We start from the raw sequence: 340 nt of genomic DNA, 5'->3' as shown, positions 1-340 counted from the left end.
CTGTAAATACGTTACAACACACCTGTAAATACGTTACAACACACCTGTAAATACGTTACAACACACCTGTAAATACGTTACAACACACCTGTAAATATGTTACAACACACCTGTAAATATGTTACAACACATCTGTAAATACGTCACAACACATCTGTACATACGTCACAACACATCTGTAAATACGTTACAACACACCTGTTAATACGTTACAACACACCTGTTAATACGTTACAACACACCTGTAAATATGTTACAACACACCTGTAAATATGTTACAACACACCTGTAAATATGTTACAACACACCTGTAAATACGTTACAACACATCTGTACATAT

Source organism: Austrofundulus limnaeus, unplaced genomic scaffold (assembly GCF_001266775.1).
Source record: "Austrofundulus limnaeus strain Quisiro unplaced genomic scaffold, Austrofundulus_limnaeus-1.0 Scaffold1746, whole genome shotgun sequence".
NCBI lineage: Eukaryota > Metazoa > Chordata > Actinopteri > Cyprinodontiformes > Rivulidae > Austrofundulus > Austrofundulus limnaeus.
The sequence above is the reverse complement of the archived record's forward strand: the minus strand, read 5'-3'. Positions refer to the sequence as shown.